The sequence below is a fragment of the Mytilus edulis genome, unplaced genomic scaffold (genome assembly GCF_963676685.1).
Source record: "Mytilus edulis unplaced genomic scaffold, xbMytEdul2.2 SCAFFOLD_1695, whole genome shotgun sequence".
NCBI classification, from domain to species: domain Eukaryota; kingdom Metazoa; phylum Mollusca; class Bivalvia; order Mytilida; family Mytilidae; genus Mytilus; species Mytilus edulis.
This window is the reverse complement of record NW_027269106.1, coordinates 1-19,440: the sequence shown is the minus strand read 5'-3', so window position 1 is coordinate 19,440 and position 19,440 is coordinate 1. Positions and strand designations below refer to the sequence as shown.

The 19,440-nt window shown below is 34.2% G+C and overlaps 2 long non-coding RNA genes across 2 annotated transcripts; both read right to left on the bottom strand.

Annotated features, from left to right (window-relative positions):
• Positions 1–3,931: 3,931 nt before the first annotated feature.
• On the bottom strand, positions 3,932–13,953 carry LOC139509578 (uncharacterized). The gene is made up of 6 exons (XR_011661749.1): positions 13,935–13,953; positions 13,263–13,402; positions 12,023–12,129; positions 9,874–9,932; positions 5,136–5,275; positions 3,932–4,001 (listed from the first exon to the last, which is right to left on the bottom strand). It is a non-coding gene; the product is annotated as an uncharacterized lncRNA (long non-coding RNA).
• Positions 13,954–16,158: 2,205 nt separating this feature from the next.
• LOC139509576 (uncharacterized) lies at positions 16,159–18,212 on the bottom strand. Its single transcript, XR_011661748.1, has 3 exons — positions 18,007–18,212; positions 17,333–17,472; positions 16,159–16,196 (listed from the first exon to the last, which is right to left on the bottom strand). It is a non-coding gene; the product is annotated as an uncharacterized lncRNA (long non-coding RNA).
• Between the last annotated feature and the right edge of the window lie 1,228 nt (positions 18,213–19,440).

The window sequence follows — 19,440 nt, the reverse complement described above, 5'->3', positions numbered from 1 at the left end:
AGAGTTGTTAAGATGAATAAAGTTACTCTGCTACTTAATGTAGTTGTTAAATTTCACAATTTACAAGACATTAAATGTGATAATCCAAACTTTGAACTGACAAAGTTAATTAAGTATGGATCTTGTGTAAAGTGCATATATAAATGTACAGAATGCAAGTTTACATCACCATGTGTTAACCTGTTCGATGAAATTAAAACTCCAAAACGTGGACCTAACCCTGGAGAGTTAACCCGCATGCTTGTATCTGCCTTACAGGAGACTCCTATTGGAATAAAAGAGGAAGATTTCTGATGGCCGCAGGACTAAATATACCACCACCACTAAAAGAACACTGCAGAGGCATTCTAATTTTGTTGCGAATGAGATTAAAGAGTTAAATGACAATGATATGAAGAAAAAACTTGAAACTGTGAAAGAAGTTAACAGAATTCGTGGTGTAAAAGAGCCGTCACATATTCCTGTAGCAATCGACACGCGTTATAACAGTATGCATATAGTAAGCACAAAAAAACCCGGACAAAATGCTTCCCAGGCAATATCATTGGCATGTGAGCAAGTGACTGACCATAAGTTCATTGTTGCATCAGTTTTTCACAATAAACTTTGCTGGACAGGTTCTTGGCTTAAAGGGAAGGGACTTAATGTAACCTGTCCAGATGGACATGCTGGTACATGTACAGCCAATGTTAAGCCAACAAACCCTTTAAGTGAATATCTCATGGGTAAAGAAATTGGACTTCAGATGATAGGCAAAATGTGCTGGTAAAGTATGCAGTTACAGATGGAGACGGACGGGAGCAGAAGGTATAAATGATGCACTCAAAGTTTTACACCCGTTGTGGAAAGTTGAACGCCAAGCTGACCCAATTCATCTCGGAAGATCACAGTTTCGACAAAGTAATTCTGCAAATTTTAGTTTGAACATGTTTTATGGTTCGACACGTGAAAAGAAAAAACAAGGACAGAAAGTTTTAAGTCAAGATTTGAAAGCCAGATGTAGCTTAGTTTTCAATGAAATGTGGAAAGAAAACTGTGGAAATTTGGAAAAGATTAAAAAATGCTTACCTAGAGTGCTTGATGCTACTGTGCGGTGTTATACCGGCGACTGCTCTAAATGTCCCACTAGCTCATACGTGTGTGGTGGTGGTCACACAAACTGTTGGTGGCTGAGATCCATGTACTTGGGTGCAAACAAGTTAACCAACCTGAATATGGATGACAATGACAAATTAATAATGCAGGAACTTTTAAAAATGAAACTTAGTGAGGAAGCATTAATGAAAATGAAATTTAATTTCAACACTCAAAAATGTGAAGCCGTTAACAGAGCACTAAGTGTATCCTTACCAAAAAATGTGAACTTTTCTAGAAATTTTGAAGGGAGGGCATCAGCAATAATTCACACTTTGAATAATGGTATAGCTAATTCCTGGAAACAAAAAGCAGAATGTATTGGTTTTAAAATATCACAAGGTTCATTTAAACACTTAGAGCAGATGCAAAGGGAGTGTGAAAGGAACAAAGTATACCAAAATACTCCAGAAAGGAAAAAGAAAAATTTACAACAAACTGGACAGAAAATTAAGGATCATGTGGAAGAAAAGGAACAAAGTAAATTTAAAGACCGATATCAAAAAGGACAACTTGATCCCAAACTTAATACGGCATTTGTTCAAAGCACAAAGGACGATCATTCATATGGGAGAGTAATGCCTGCTAAGAAGAATATACCTACCAGAAGCTGTACTTCAAAAATTCCAAAGTCAAAGAAGACATAGCTGCATCCATCTACATCTGAAAAAGATAAAGACAAAATTAAAGGTTCTTTTAAGGACCACCAAATCTTTCAAAAAGAGTCTAAAATTGTTGTACATTTAGTCAAAATTCTTTATATATAAGCTATAGCCCTACCCCTTAAATATCTTCTAAAAATAAATCAGGCGGCAATCTGGATAATTGGCATGGCCCTGGCAAGAATTGCGGTGCTTACAATAAATCCTGTTGTTATTTATGTGATGCGGCTCTAAATTAATGTGAGCCGCATTCACACACAAACTATTATGACACAAATGACTGGCATCAAATATTTTATTTAACTCTAAATAATTGTTATAAACCATGTAACTGAATCTATGGGCTTTTTTCTTTTTCCAGGTACCAGAAATAGGATCTAGAAAAGAAATAAGCCCATATTTTCCATCTTTTGTTGTTCCCTGATCCCATAAAAAGCATTCATGATTTCTTGCCAGGTGGCTCTTTTCTATTATTTTTTGCCTATATTTTTCAAAAAATCCCTCCATTTTAACTTACCAAGTGTATGAATTTAAATTTCCAACAAATGACCTCACTGTGACCTCTTTTAAACTTTCAAATGAAAAAAAAACTTTTTTTAAAATTTCATAAATTTAAATTTCAATTTAATTTAAAAAGTTTAATTCAAATTTAAAAAATAATTACACCATTGTTTTCCTTATTAAATTTTGAAGTTTGTAGCAAAATTTCATCCATGTTACTCGAAAAATAAGCTTACAGTTGTAGATTGAAGTGTTCAATATATGCCTTCTGACAGGAACGGGGACCCAGTTATTTGCCCCATTGGAACGCATTGAAAGTCATAGTAAATAAATGGGGTGCTGTTCGTTAAATAATTTTGATAGCCACCTTGGGACTTCTGTTTCATGTTAGGCATTAGGTTCCAAGTTTCTGAGTGCAATCTCAGTGCCTCATGACCGGCATTCCGTTGCAAAATTTTGTTTTGATTGACAACAGGGTCACTCAGTCTACTTCCGGTGAAGAATAAAGGCTAGAATTAAGACAATTTACTCCATGCACTGACGCCAGATTTTATTTAAATCAATCATTTTTTTTACAGAAATTCAAACTAGAAAGCCTACCCTTTCAAATAAATCTACATTCAGTTTCAGAACTTGTGTAATAATGACACTACACCATTTTAGAGAAAAGTTATAGTTTTTTTTTAAGAACTACATTCGTGGGTACCGGACTGGTTACCGTAACTGGGATCCTATTCCTGTCAGACTTTAACTTTTGTTCCAGACTTAAAACTTTACTTTTAAAATAAAGATATACATCTCAGTAGTTATTCTGAAAAGTTTTAATAAATTTCATCGAACAGTTACAGAGTTATTGATCCTTATCTATAACGTCTCATTTCTCCTCAATATCAGAAAATTGGTCGGATAAAATCATATATTCATGAAGTAAATTTGCTTAAAATCAGCACAACATTTTTATTTGAAAAGATATTTACATTCTGTAAATTGCACATGGTAGATAAATTCATTCATTGTATGAAAATTTAGTAAAAATTAAATTTTAATGAAATTTTTTTTAATTAAAATCATTTTTTAATTAAAAAAATAAAAAATCCTTATTATTTTTTATAGGAATTACAAAAGGAAAGAAGTTAAAAGTGAAAAACTTACAAAAAATGTATATCTATGAAGGCAAATAAGTTCCTTATCATATATGAAAAGCAGTAGTTTACATGGTAATGCAATTAGTGGTAATCCAATAAAATGTAAGCCCTACTGTACACACACATGATCTCTTAGAATACACTGTCCAGCCACCTGTAAATCCCCATAAAAGTGTCACTGTCAGCAATTAGTGGGCAAAATTGTGTCAAGGAAGCTGACAGCATCTTCCCAGTGATATAAATAATGCAAGAAAATGTAGAACATCATAAATTATCAGTCAATGGTACTGTAAATTAACATGAAAGGTGGCAAAAATCGACGTAAATCTTGCTTCAAAGCGGGTAACAGACCCCATAACAAGGGAATAAAGCATGAAACACAGTCTTCAAACAGTCAGCCAAGTTCATCTAATACACAATGGAAGAGGGCTAGATTCAGAGAAGTTCTCACTTGTAGCTAAATCCGGTCAAGACGGCACCTCCTACAGTTTTACCAGATGTCGAGGGAAATCCTGGATCTGCCAAGTTATTACGTCCACAGCCAAAATGTTTGAAGGTTCTGAAAGAAGAAGCTAAATCTGAGTCTCATGATGAAACACATGTTACAGATGAGTCATATAGAGTTGTTAAGATGAATAAAGTTACTCTGCTACTTAATGTAGTTGTTAAATTTCACAATTTACAAGACATTAAATGTGATAATCCAAACTTTGAACTGACAAAGTTAATTAAGTATGGATCTTGTGTAAAGTGCATATATAAATGTACAGAATGCAAGTTTACATCACCATGTGTTAACCTGTTCGATGAAATTAAAACTCCAAAACGTGGACCTAACCCTGGAGAGTTAACCCGCATGCTTGTATCTGCCTTACAGGAGACTCCTATTGGAATAAAAAGAGGAAGATTTCTGATGGCCGCAGGACTAAATATACCACCACCCACTAAAAGAACACTGCAGAGGCATTCTAATTTTGTTGCGAATGAGATTAAAGAGTTAAATGACAATGATATGAAGAAAAAACTTGAAACTGTGAAAGAAGTTAACAGAATTCGTGGTGTAAAAGAGCCGTCACATATTCCTGTAGCAATCGACACGCGTTATAACAGTATGCATATAGTAAGCACAAAAAAACCCGGACAAAATGCTTCCCAGGCAATATCATTGGCATGGTGAGCAAGTGACTGACCATAAGTTCATTGTTGCATCAGTTTTTCACAATAAACTTTGCTGGACAGGGTCTTGGCTTAAAGGGAAGGGACTTAATGTAACCTGTCCAGATGACATGCTGGTACATGTACAGCCAATGTTAAGCCAACAAACCCTTTAAGTGAATATCTCATGGGTAAAGAAATTGGACTTCAGATTGATAGGCAAAATGTGCTGGTAAAGTATGCAGTTACAGATGGAGACGGACGGGGAGCAGAAGGTATAAATGATGCACTCAAAGTTTTACACCCGTTGTGGAAAGTTGAACGCCAAGCTGACCCAATTCATCTCGGAAGATCACAGTTTCGACAAAGTAATTCTGCAAATTTTAGTTTGAACATGTTTTATGGTTCGACACGTGAAAAGAAAAAACAAGGACAGAAAGTTTTAAGTCAAGATTTGAAAGCCAGATGTAGCTTAGTTTTCAATGAAAATGTGGAAAGAAAACTGTGGAAATTTGGAAAAGATTAAAAAAATGCTTACCTAGAGTGCTTGATGCTACTGTGCGGTGTTATACCGGCGACTGCTCTAAATGTCCCACTAGCTCATACGTGTGTGGTGGTGGTCACACAAACTGTTGGTGGCTGAGATCCATGTACTTGGGTGCAAACAAGTTAACCAACCTGAATATGGATGACAATGACAAATTAATAATGCAGGAACTTTTAAAAATGAAACTTAGTGAGGAAGCATTAATGAAAATGAAATTTAATTTCAACACTCAAAAATGTGAAGCCGTTAACAGAGCACTAAGTGTATCCTTACCAAAAAATGTGAACTTTTCTAGAAATTTTGAAGGGAGGGCATCAGCAATAATTCACACTTTGAATAATGTATAGCTAATTCCTGGAAACAAAAAGCAGAATGTATTGGTTTTAAAATATCACAAGGTTCATTTAAACACTTAGAGCAGATGCAAAGGGAGTGTGAAAGGAACAAAGTATACCAAAATACTCCAGAAAGGAAAAAGAAAAATTTACAACAAACTGGACAGAAAATTAAGGATCATGTGGAAGAAAAGGAACAAAGTAAATTTAAAGACCGATATCAAAAAGGACAACTTGATCCCAAACTTAATACGGCATTTGTTCAAAAGCACAAAGGACGATCATTCATATGGGAGAGTAATGCCTGCTAAGAAGAATATACCTACCAGAAGCTGTACTTCAAAAATTCCAAAGTCAAAGAAGACATAGCTGCATCCATCTACATCTGAAAAAGATAAAGACAAAATTAAAGGTTCTTTTAAGGACCACCAAATCTTTCAAAAAGAGTCTAAAATTGTTGTACATTTAGTCAAAATTCTTTATATATAAGCTATAGCCCTACCCCTTAAATATCTTCTAAAAATAAATCCAGGCGGCAATCTGGATAATTGGCATGGCCCTGGCAAGAATTGCGGTGCTTACAATAAATCCTGTTGTTATTTATGTGATGCGGCTCTAAATTAATGTGAGCCGCATTCACACACAAACTATTATGACACAAATGACTGGCATCAATATTTTATTTAACTCTAAATAATTGTTATAAACCATGTAACTGAATCTATGGGCTTTTTTCTTTTTCCAGGTACCAGAAATAGGATCTAGAAAAGAAATAAGCCCATATTTTCCATCTTTTGTTGTTCCCTGATCCCATAAAAAGCCATTCATGATTTCTTGCCAGGTGGCTCTTTTCTATTATTTTTTGCCTATATTTTTCAAAAAATCCCTCCATTTTAACTTACAAGTGTATGAATTTAAATTTCCAACAAATGACCTCACTGTGACCTCTTTTTAAACTTTTCAAATGAAAAAAAAACTTTTTTAAAATTTCATAAATTTAAATTTCAATTTAATTTAAAAAGTTTAATTCAAATTTAAAAATAATTACACCATTGTTTTCCTTATTAAATTTTGAAGTTTGTAGCAAAATTTCATCCATGTTACTCGAAAAATAAGCTTACAGTTGTAGATTGAAGTGTTCAATATATGCCCTTCTGACAGGAACGGGGACCCAGTTATTTGCCCCATTGGAACGCATTGAAAGTCATAGTAAATAAATGGGGTGCTGTTCGTTAAATAATTTTGATAGCCACCTTGGACTTCTGTTTCATGTTAGGCATTAGGTTCCAAGTTTCTGAGTGCAATCTCAGTGCCTCATGACCGGCATTCCGTTGCAAAATTTTGTTTTGATTGACACAGGGTCACTCAGTCTACTTCCGGTGAAGAATAAAGGCTAGAATTAAGACAATTTACTCCATGCACTGACGCCAGATTTTATTTAAATCAATCATTTTTTTTACAGAAATTCAAACTAGAAAGCCTACCCTTTCAAATAAATCTACATTCAGTTTCAGAACTTGTGTAATAATGACACTACAACCATTTTAGAGAAAAGTTATAGTTTTTTTTTTAAGAACTACATTCGTGGGTACCGGACTGGTTACCGTAACTGGGATCCTATTCCTGTCAGACTTTAACTTTTGTTCCAGACTTAAAACTTTACTTTTAAAATAAAGATATACATCTCAGTAGTTATTCTGAAAAGTTTTAATAATTTCATCGAACAGTTACAGAGTTATTGATCCTTATCTATAACGTCTCATTTCTCCTCAAATATCAGAAAATTGGTCGGATAAAATCATATATTCATGAAGTAAATTTGCTTAAAATCAGCACGAACATTTTTATTTGAAAAGATATTTACATTCTGTAAATTGCACATGGTAGATAAATTCATTCATTGTATGAAAATTTAGTAAAAATTAAATTTTAATGAAATTTTTTTTAATTAAAATCATTTTTTAATTAAAAAAATAAAAAATCCTTATTATTTTTATAGGAATTACAAAAGGAAAGAAGTTAAAAGTGAAAAACTTACAAAAAATGTATATCTATGAAGGCAAATAAGTTCCTTATCATATATGAAAAGCAGTAGTTTACATGGTAATGCAATTAGTGGTAATCCAATAAAATGTAAGCCCTACTGTACACACACATGATCTCTTAGAATACACTGTCCAGCACCTGTAAATCCCCATAAAAGTGTCACTGTCAGCAATTAGTGGCAAAATTGTGTCAAGGAAGCTGACAGCATCTTCCAGTGATATAAATAATGCAAGAAAATGTAGAACATCATAAATTATCAGTCAATGGTACTGTAAATTAACATGAAAGGGTGGCAAAAATCGACGTAAATCTTGCTTCAAAGCGGGTAACAGACCCCATAACAAGGGAATAAAGCATGAAACACAGTCTTCAAACAGTCAGCCAAGTTCATCTAATACACAATGGAAGAGGCTAGATGCAGAGAAGTTCTCACTTGTAGCTAAATCCGTCAAGGACGGCACCTCCTACAGTTTACCAGATGTCGAGGGAAATCCTGGATCTGCCAAGTTATTACGTCCACAGCCAAAATGTTTGAAGGTTCTGAAAGAAAGAAGCTAAATCTGAGTCTCATGATGAAAACACATGTTACAGATGAGTCATATAGAGTTGTTGAAGATGAATAAAGTTACTCTGCTACTTAATGTAGTTGTTAAATTTCACAATTTACAAGACATTAAATGTGATAATCCAAACTTTGAACTGACAAAGTTAATTAAGTATGGATCTTGTGTAAAGTGCATATATAAATGTACAGAATGCAAGTTTACATCACCATGTGTAACCTGTTCGATGAAATTAAAACTCCAAAACGTGGACCTAACCCTGGAGAGTAACCCGCATGCTTGTATCTGCCTTACAGGAGACTCCTATTGGAATAAAAAGAGGAAGATTTCTGATGGCCGCAGGACTAAATATACCACCACCCACTAAAAGAACACTGCAGAGGCATTCTAATTTTGTTGCGAATGAGATTAAAGAGTTAAATGACAATGATATGAAGAAAAAACTTGAAACTGTGAAAGAAGTTAACAGAATTCGTGGTGTAAAAGAGCCGTCACATATTCCTGTAGCAATCGACACGCGTTATAACAGTATGCATATAGTAAGCACAAAAAAACCCGGACAAAATGCTTCCCAGGCAATATCATTGGCATGTGAGCAAGTGACTGACCATAAGTTCATTGTTGCATCAGTTTTCACAATAAACTTTGCTGGGACAGGTTCTTGGCTTAAAGGGGAAGGGACTTAATGTAACCTGTCCAGATGGACATGCTGGTACATGTACAGCCAATGTTAAGCCAACAAACCCTTTAAGTGAATATCTCATGGGTAAAGAAATTGGACTTCAGATTGATAGGCAAAAGTGTGCTGGTAAAGTATGCAGTTACAGATGGAGACGGACGGGGAGCAGAAGGTATAAATGATGCACTCAAAGTTTTACACCCGTTGTGGAAAGTTGAACGCCAAGCTGACCCAATTCATCTCGGAAGATCACAGTTTCGACAAAGTAATTCTGCAAATTTAGTTTGAACATGTTTTTATGGTTCGACACGTGAAAAGAAAAAACAAGGACAGAAAGTTTTAAGTCAAGATTTGAAAGCCAGATGTAGCTTAGTTTTCAATGAAATGTGGAAAGAAAACTGTGGAAATTTGGAAAAGATTAAAAAAATGCTTACCTAGAGTGCTTGATGCTACTGTGCGGTGTTATACCGGCGACTGCTCTAAATGTCCCACTAGCTCATACGTGTGTGGTGGGTGGTCACACAAACTGTTGGTGGCTGAGATCCATGTACTTGGGTGCAAAACAAGTTAACCAACCTGAATATGGATGACAATGACAAATTAATAATGCAGGAACTTTTAAAAATGAAACTTAGTGAGGAAGCATTAATGAAAATGAAATTTAATTTCAACACTCAAAAATGTGAAGCCGTTAACAGAGCACTAAGTGTATCCTTACCAAAAAATGTGAACTTTTCTAGAAATTTTGAAGGGAGGGCATCAGCAATAATTCACACTTTGAATAATGGTATAGCTAATTCCTGGAAACAAAAAGCAGAATGTATTGGTTTTAAAATATCACAAGGTTCATTTAAACACTTAGAGCAGATGCAAAGGGAGTGTGAAAGGAACAAAGTATACCAAAATACTCCAGAAAGGAAAAAGAAAAATTTACAACAAACTGGACAGAAAATTAAGGATCATGTGGAAGAAAAGGAACAAAGTAAATTTAAAGACCGATATCAAAAAGGACAACTTGATCCCAAACTTAATACGGCATTTGTTCAAAGCACAAAGGACGATCATTCATATGGGAGAGTAATGCCTGCTAAGAAGAATATACCTACCAGAAGCTGTACTTCAAAAATTCCAAAGTCAAAGAAGACATAGCTGCATCCATCTACATCTGAAAAAGATAAAGACAAAATTAAAGGTTCTTTTAAGGACCACCAAATCTTTCAAAAAGAGTCTAAAATTGTTGTAACATTTAGTCAAAATTCTTTATATATAAGCTATAGCCCTACCCCTTAAATATCTTCTAAAAATAAATCCAGGCGGCAATCTGGATAATTGGCATGGCCCTGGCAAGAATTGCGGTGCTTACAATAAATCCTGTTGTTATTTATGTGATGCGGCTCTAAATTAATGTGAGCCGCATTCACACACAAACTATTATGACACAAATGACTGGCATCAAATATTTTATTTAACTCTAAATAATTGTTATAAACCATGTAACTGAATCTATGGGCTTTTTCTTTTTCCAGGTACCAGAAATAGGATCTAGAAAAGAAATAAGCCCATATTTTCCATCTTTTGTTGTTCCCTGATCCCATAAAAAGCATTCATGATTTCTTGCCAGGTGGCTCTTTTCTATTATTTTTTGCCTATATTTTTCAAAAAATCCCTCCATTTTAACTTACAAGTGTATGAATTTAAATTTCCAACAAATGACCTCACTGTGACCTCTTTTTAAACTTTCAATGAAAAAAAAAACTTTTTTAAATTTCATAAATTTAAATTTCAATTTAATTTAAAAAGTTTAATTCAAATTTAAAAAATAATTACACCATTGTTTTCCTTATTAAATTTTGAAGTTTGTAGCAAAATTTCATCCATGTTACTCGAAAAATAAGCTTACAGTTGTAGATTGAAGTGTTCAATATATGCCTTCTGACAGGAACGGGGACCCAGTTATTTGCCCCATTGAACGCATTGAAAGTCATAGTAAATAAATGGGGTGCTGTTCGTTAAATAATTTTGATAGCCACCTTGGGACTTCTGTTTCATGTTAGGCATTAGGTTCCAAGTTTCTGAGTGCAATCTCAGTGCCTCATGACCGGCATTCCGTTGCAAAATTTTGTTTTGATTGACAACAGGGTCACTCAGTCTACTTCCGGTGAAGAATAAAGGCTAGAATTAAGACAATTACTCCATGCACTGACGCCAGATTTTATTTAAATCAATCATTTTTTTTACAGAAATTCAAACTAGAAAGCCTACCCTTTCAAATAAATCTACATTCAGTTTCAGAACTTGTGTAATAATGACACTACACCATTTTAGAGAAAAGTTATAGTTTTTTTTTAAGAACTACATTCGTGGGTACCGGACTGGTTACCGTAACTGGGATCCTATTCCTGTCAGACTTTAACTTTTGTTCCAGACTTAAAACTTTACTTTTAAAATAAAGATATACATCTCAGTAGTTATTCTGAAAAGTTTTAATAAATTTCATCGAACAGTTACAGAGTTATTGATCCTTATCTATAAACGTCTCATTTCTCCTCAAATATCAGAAAATTGGTCGGATAAAATCATATATTCATGAAGTAAATTTGCTTAAAATCAGCACAACATTTTTATTTGAAAAGATATTTACATTCTGTAAATTGCACATGGTAGATAAATTCATTCATTGTATGAAAATTTAGATAAAAATTAAATTTAATGAAATTTTTTTTAATTAAAATCATTTTTTAATTAAAAAAATAAAAAATCCTTATTATTTTTATAGGAATTACAAAAGGAAAGAAGTTAAAAGTGAAAAACTTACAAAAAATGTATATCTATGAAGGCAAATAAGTTCCTTATCATTATGGAAAAGCAGTAGTTTACATGGTAATGCAATTAGTGGTAATCCAATAAAATGTAAGCCCTACTGTACACACACATGATCTCTTAGAATACACTGTCCAGCACCTGTAAATCCCCATAAAAGTGTCACTGTCAGCAATTAGTGGCAAAATTGTGTCAAGGAAGCTGACAGCATCTTCCAGTGATATAAATAATGCAAGAAAATGTAGAACATCATAAATTATCAGTCAATGGTACTGTAAATTAACATGAAAGGTGGCAAAAATCGACGTAAATCTTGCTTCAAAGCGGGTAACAGACCCCATAACAAGGGAATAAAGCATGAAACACAGTCTTCAAACAGTCAGCCAAGTTCATCTAATACACAATGGAAGAGGCTAGATGCAGAGAAGTTCTCACTTGTAGCTAAATCCGGTCAAGACGGCACCTCCTACAGTTTACCAGATGTCGAGGGAAATCCTGGATCTGCCAAGTTATTACGTCCACAGCCAAAATGTTTGAAGGTTCTGAAAGAAGAAGCTAAATCTGAGTCTCATGATGAAACACATGTTACAGATGAGTCATATAGAGTTGTTAAGATGAATAAAGTTACTCTGCTACTTAATGTAGTTGTTAAATTTCACAATTTACAAGACATTAAATGTGATAATCCAAACTTTGAACTGACAAAGTTAATTAAGTATGGATCTTGTGTAAAGTGCATATATAAATGTACAGAATGCAAGTTTACATCACCATGTGTTAACCTGTTCGATGAAATTAAAACTCCAAAACGTGGACCTAACCTGGAGAGTTAACCCGCATGCTTGTATCTGCCTTACAGGAGACTTCCTATTGGAATAAAAAGAGGAAGATTTCTGATGGCCGCAGGACTAAATATACCACCACCCACTAAAAGAACACTGCAGAGGCATTCTAATTTTGTTGCGAATGAGATTAAAGAGTTAAATGACAATGATATGAAGAAAAAACTTGAAACTGTGAAAGAAGTTAACAGAATTCGTGGTGTAAAAGAGCCGTCACATATTCCTGTAGCAATCGACACGCGTTATAACAGTATGCATATAGTAAGCACAAAAAAACCCGGACAAAATGCTTCCCAGGCAATATCATTGGCATGTGAGCAAGTGACTGACCATAAGTTCATTGTTGCATCAGTTTTTCACAATAAACTTTGCTGGACAGGTTCTTGGCTTAAAGGGAAGGGACTTAATGTAACCTGTCCAGATGGACATGCTGGTACATGTACAGCCAATGTTAAGCCAACAAACCCTTTAAGTGAATATCTCATGGGTAAAGAAATTGGGACTTCAGATTGATAGGCAAAATGTGCTGGTAAAGTATGCAGTTACAGATGGAGACGGACGGGGAGCAGAAGGTATAAATGATGCACTCAAAGTTTTACACCCGTTGTGGAAAGTTGAACGCCAAGCTGACCCAATTCATCTCGGAAGATCACAGTTTCGACAAAGTAATTCTGCAAATTTTAGTTTGAACATGTTTATGGTTCGACACGTGAAAAGAAAAAACAAGGACAGAAAAGTTTTAAGTCAAGATTTGAAAGCCAGATGTAGCTTAGTTTTCAATGAAATGTGGAAAGAAAACTGTGGAAATTTGGAAAAGATTAAAAAATGCTTACCTAGAGTGCTTGATGCTACTGTGCGGTGTTATACCGGCGACTGCTCTAAATGTCCCACTAGCTCATACGTGTGTGGTGGTGGTCACACAAACTGTTGGTGGCTGAGATCCATGTACTTGGGTGCAAACAAGTTAACCAACCTGAATATGGATGACAATGACAAATTAATAATGCAGGAACTTTTAAAAATGAAACTTAGTGAGGAAGCATTAATGAAAATGAAATTTAAATTTCAACACTCCAAAAATGTGAAGCCGTTAACAGAGCACTAAGTGTATCCTTACCAAAAAATGTGAACTTTTCTAGAAATTTTGAAGGGAGGGCATCAGCAATAATTCACACTTTGAATAATGGTATAGCTAATTCCTGGAAACAAAAAGCAGAATGTATTGGTTTTAAAATATCACAAGGTTCATTTAAACACTTAGAGCAGATGCAAAGGGAGTGTGAAAGAACAAAGTATACCAAAATACTCCAGAAAGGAAAAAGAAAAATTTACAACAAACTGGACAGAAAATTAAGGATCATGTGGAAGAAAAGGAACAAAGTAAATTTAAAGACCGATATCAAAAAGGACAACTTGATCCCAAACTTAATACGGCATTTGTTCAAAGCACAAAGGACGATCATTCATATGGGAGAGTAATGCCCTGCTAAGAAGAATATACCTACCAGAAGCTGTACTTCAAAATTCCAAAGTCAAAGAAGACATAGCCTGCATCCATCTACATCTGAAAAAGATAAAGACAAAATTAAAGGTTCTTTTAAGGACCACCAAATCTTTCAAAAAGGAGTCTAAAATTGTTGTACATTTAGTCAAAATTCTTTATATATAAGCTATAGCCCTACCCCTTAAATATCTTCTAAAAATAAATCCAGGCGGCAATCTGGATAATTGGCATGGCCCTGGCAAGAATTGCGGTGCTTACAATAAATCCTGTTGTTATTTATGTGATGCGGCTCTAAATTAATGTGAGCCGCATTCACACACAAACTATTATGACACAAATGACTGGCATCAAATATTTTATTTAACTCTAAATAATTGTTATAAACCATGTAACTGAATCTATGGGCTTTTTTCTTTTCCAGGTACCAGAAATAGGATCTAGAAAAGAAATAAGCCCATATTTTCATCTTTTGTTGTTCCCTGATCCCATAAAAAGCATTCATGATTTCTTGCAGGTGGCTCTTTTCTATTATTTTTTGCCTATATTTTTCAAAAAATCCCTCCATTTTAACTTACAAGTGTATGAATTTAAATTTCCAACAAATGACCTCACTGTGACCTCTTTTTAAACTTTCAAATGAAAAAAAAAACTTTTTTAAAATTTCATAAATTTAAATTTCAATTTAATTTAAAAAGTTTAATTCAAATTTAAAAAATAAATTACACCATTGTTTTTCCTTATTAAATTTTGAAGTTTGTAGCAAAATTTCATCCATGTTACTCGAAAAATAAGCTTACAGTTGTAGATTGAAGTGTTCAATATATGCCTTCTGACAGGAACGGGGACCCCAGTTATTTGCCCCATTGGAACGCATTGAAAGTCATAGTAAATAAATGGGGTGCTGTTCGTTAAATAATTTTGATAGCCACCTTGGGACTTCTGTTTCATGTTAGGCATTAGGGTTCCAAGTTTCTGAGTGCAATCTCAGTGCCTCATGACCGGCATTCCGTTGCAAAATTTTGTTTTGATTGACAACAGGGTCACTCAGTCTACTTCCGGTGAAGAATAAAGGCTAGAATTAAGACAATTTACTCCATGCACTGACGCCAGATTTTATTTAAATCAATCATTTTTTTTACAGAAATTCCAAACTAGAAAGCCTACCCTTTCAAATAAATCTACATTCAGTTTCAGAACTTGTGTAATAATGACACTACACCATTTTAGAGAAAAGTTATAGTTTTTTTTTAAGAACTACATTCGTGGGTACCGGACTGGTTACCGTAACTGGATCCTATTCCTGTCAGACTTTAACCTTTTGTTCCAGACTTAAAACTTTACTTTTAAAATAAAGATATACATCTCAGTAGTTATTCTGAAAAGTTTAATAAATTTCATCGAACAGTTACAGAGTTATTGATCCTTATCTATAACGTCTCATTTCTCCTCAAATATCAGAAAATTGGTCGGATAAAATCATATATTCATGAAGTAAATTTGCTTAAAATCAGCACAACATTTTTATTTGAAAAGATATTTACATTCTGTAAATTGCACATGGTAGATAAATTCATTCATTGTATGAAAATTTAGTAAAAATTAAATTTAATGAAATTTTTTTTAATTAAAATCATTTTTTAATTAAAAAAATAAAAAATCCTTATTATTTTTATAGGAATTACAAAGGAAAGAAGTTAAAAGTGAAAAACTTACAAAAAATGTATATCTATGAAGGCAAATAAGTTCCTTATCATATATGAAAAGCAGTAGTTTACATGGTAATGCAATTAGTGGTAATCCAATAAAATGTAAGCCCTACTGTACACACACATGATCTCTTAGAATACACTGTCCAGCACCTGTAAATCCCCATAAAAGTGTCACTGTCAGCAATTAGTGGCAAAATTGTGTCAAGGAAGCTGACAGCATCTTCCAGTGATATAAATAATGCAAGAAAATGTAGAACATCATAAATTATCAGTCAATGGTACTGTAAATTAACATGAAAGGTGGCAAAAATCGACGTAAATCTTGCTTCAAAGCGGGTAACAGACCCCATAACAAGGGAATAAAAGCATGAAACACAGTCTTCAAACAGTCAGCCAAGTTCATCTAATACACAATGGAAGAGGCTAGATGCAGAGAAGTTCTCACTTGTAGCTAAATCCGGTCAAGACGGCACCTCCTACAGTTTTACCAGATGTCGAGGGAAATCCTGGATCTGCCCAAGTTATTACGTCCACAGCCAAAATGTTTGAAGGTTCTGAAAGAAGAAGCTAAATCTGAGTCTCATGATGAAACACATGTTACAGATGAGTCATATAGAGTTGTTAAGATGAATAAAGTTACTCTGCTACTTAATGTAGTTGTTAAATTTCACAATTTACAAGACATTAAATGTGATAATCCAAACTTTGAACTGACAAAGTTAATTAAGTATGGATCTTGTGTAAAGTGCATATATAAATGTACAGAATGCAAGTTTACATCACCATGTGTTAACCTGTTCGATGAAATTAAAACTCCAAAACGTGGACCTAACCCTGGAGAGTTAACCCGCATGCTTGTATCTGCCTTACAGGAGACTCCTATTGGAATAAAAAGAGGAAGATTTTCTGATGGCCGCAGGACTAAATATACCACCACCCACTAAAAGAACACTGCAGAGGCATTCTAATTTTGTTGCGAATGAGATTAAAGAGTTAAATGACAATGATATGAAGAAAAAACTTGAAACTGTGAAAGAAGTTAACAGAATTCGTGGTGTAAAAGAGCCGTCACATATTCCTGTAGCAATCGACACGCGTTAATAACAGTATGCATATAGTAAGCACAAAAAAACCCGGACAAAATGCTTCCCAGGCAATATCATTGGCATGTGAGCAAGTGACTGACCATAAGTTCATTGTTGCATCAGTTTTTCACAATAAACTTTGCTGGACAGGGTTCTTGGCTTAAAGGGAAGGGACTTAATGTAACCTGTCCCAGATGGACATGCTGGTACATGTACAGCCAATGTTAAGCCAACAAACCCTTTAAGTGAATATCTCATGGGTAAAGAAATTGGACTTCAGATTGATAGGCAAAATGTGCTGGTAAAGTATGCAGTTACAGATGGAGACGGACGGGGAGCAGAAGGTATAAATGATGCACTCAAAGTTTTACACCCGTTGTGGAAAGTTGAACGCCAAGCTGACCCAATTCATCTCGGAAGATCACAGTTTCGACAAAGTAATTCTGCAAATTTAGTTTGAACATGTTTTTATGGTTCGACACGTGAAAAGAAAAAACAAGGACAGAAAGTTTTAAGTCAAGATTTGAAAGCCAGATGTAGCTTAGTTTTCAATGAAATGTGGAAAGAAAACTGTGGAAATTTGGAAAAGATTAAAAAATGCTTACCTAGAGTGCTTGATGCTACTGTGCGGTGTTATACCGGCGACTGCTCTAAATGTCCCACTAGCTCATACGTGTGTGGTGGTGGTCACACAAACTGTTGGTGGCTGAGATCCATGTACTTGGGTGCAAACAAGTTAACCAACCTGAATATGGATGACAATGACAAATTAATAATGCAGGAACTTTTAAAAATGAAACTTAGTGAGGAAGCATTAATGAAAATGAAATTTAATTTCAAACACTCAAAAATGTGAAGCCCGTTAACAGAGCACTAAGTGTATCCTTACCAAAAAATGTGAACTTTTCTAGAAATTTTGAAGGGAGGGCATCAGCAATAATTCACAACTTTGAATAATGGATATAGCTAATTCCTGGAAACAAAAAGCAGAATGTATTGGTTTTAAATATCACAATGGTTCATTTAAACACTTAGAGCAGATGCAAAGGGAGTGTGAAAGGAACAAAGGTATACCAAAATACTCCAGAAAGGAAAAAGAAAAATTTACAACAAACTGGACAGAAAATTAAGGATCATGTGGAAGAAAAGGAACAAAGTAAATTTAAAGACCGATATCAAAAAGGACAACTTGATCCCAACTTAATACGGCATTTGTTCAAAGCACAAAGGACGATCATTCATATGGGAGAGTAATGCCTGCTAAGAAGAATATACCTACCAGAAGCTGTACTTCAAAAATTCCAAAGTCAAAGAAGACATAGCTGCATCCATCTACATCTGAAAAAGATAAAGACAAAATTAAAGGTTCTTTTAAGGACCACCAAATCTTTCAAAAAGAGTCTAAAATTGTTGTACATTTAGTCAAAATTCTTTATATATAAGCTATAGCCCTACCCCTTAAATATCTTCTAAAAATAAATCCAGGCGGCAATCTGGATAATTGGCATGGCCCTGCAAGAATTGCGGTGCTTACAATAAATCCTGTTGTTATTTATGTGATGCGGCTCTAAATTAATGTGAGCCGCATTCACACACAAACTATTATGACACAAATGACTGGCATCAAATATTTTATTTAACTCTAAATAATTGTTATAAACCATGTAACTGAATCTATGGGCTTTTTTCTTTTTCCAGGTACCAGAAATAGGATCTAGAAAAGAAATAAGCCCATATTTTCCATCTTTTGTTGTTCCCTGATCCCATAAAAAGCATTCATGATTTCTTGCCAGGTGGCTCTTTTCTATTATTTTTTGCCTATATTTTTCAAAAAATCCCTCCATTTAACTTACAAGTGTATGAATTTAAATTTCCAACAAATGACCTCACTGTGACCTCTTTTTAAACTTTCAAATGAAAAAAAAAACTTTTTTTAAAATTTCATAAATTTAAATTCAATTTAATTTAAAAAGTTTAATTCAAATTTAAAAAATAATTACACCATTGTTTTCCTTATTAAATTTTGAAGTTTGTAGCAAAATTTCATCATGTTACTCGAAAAATAAGCTTACAGTTGTAGATTGAAGTGTTCAATATATGCCTTCTGGACAGGAACGGGGACCCAGTTATTTGCCCCATTGGAACGCATTGAAAGTCATAGTAAATAAATGGGGTGCTGTTCGTTAAATAATTTTGATAGCCACCTTGGGACTTCTGTTTCATGTTAGGCATTAGGTTCCAAGTTTCTGAGTGCAATCTCAGTGCCTCATGACCGGCATTCCGTTGCAAAATTTTGTTTTGATTGACAACAGGGTCACTCAGTCTACTTCCGGTGAAGAATAAAGGCTAGAATTAAGACAATTTACTCCATGCACTGACGCCAGATTTTATTTAAATCAATCATTTTTTTTACAGAAATTCAAACTAGAAAGCCTACCCTTTCAAATAAATCTACATTCAGTTTCAGAACTTGTGTAATAATGACACTACAACCATTTTAGGAGAAAAGTTATAGTTTTTTTTAAGAACTACATTCGTGGGTACCGGACTGGTTACCGTAACTGGGATCCTATTCCTGTCAGACTTTAACTTTTGTTCCAGACTTAAAACTTTACTTTTAAAATAAAGATATACATCTCAGTAGTTATTCTGAAAAGTTTTAATAAATTTCATCGAACAGTTACAGAGTTATTGATCCTTATCTATAACGTCT